This window comes from Cryptotermes secundus, unplaced genomic scaffold (genome assembly GCF_002891405.2).
Source record: "Cryptotermes secundus unplaced genomic scaffold, Csec_1.0 scaffold856, whole genome shotgun sequence".
NCBI lineage: Eukaryota > Metazoa > Arthropoda > Insecta > Blattodea > Kalotermitidae > Cryptotermes > Cryptotermes secundus.
Window position 1 is genome coordinate 268,871 of NW_019724757.1, and position 316 is coordinate 269,186.

At 38.9% G+C, this 316-nt stretch overlaps 1 long non-coding RNA gene across 1 annotated transcript in view; it reads right to left on the bottom strand.

Annotated features, from left to right (window-relative positions):
* LOC111862955 overlaps window positions 1–316 on the bottom strand; it is a 318,933-nt gene that overhangs the window by 218,556 nt on the left and 100,061 nt on the right. The window lies entirely within an intron of this gene.

A 316-nucleotide genomic window follows, 5' to 3' on the forward strand; every position in this document is an offset into this window, starting at 1 on the left:
CTGGTGCTCTGCCAACTCCATGAGTACTAATATCAACAAAACGCGTGTTATGTCGTACTCAAGGAAGACTAATGTCCTGCTCTATGGGTATCAGCTTTGTCGTACTGCTATTACACGCACCAGTTGCGTTAAGGACCTGGGTGTTTTCTTTGATTATAACTGTATTTTCACAATCATGTTGATTTCTTTTAATCCGAATGTATAAAGCTGCTAGGTCTTATATGCTCAATAACTTTTAGATTTTCTTCTCTTGACTGTTTATATGTGCTGTATCTTACACTAGTCAGGTCCAAGTTGGAATATGCCTCGGTAGCTT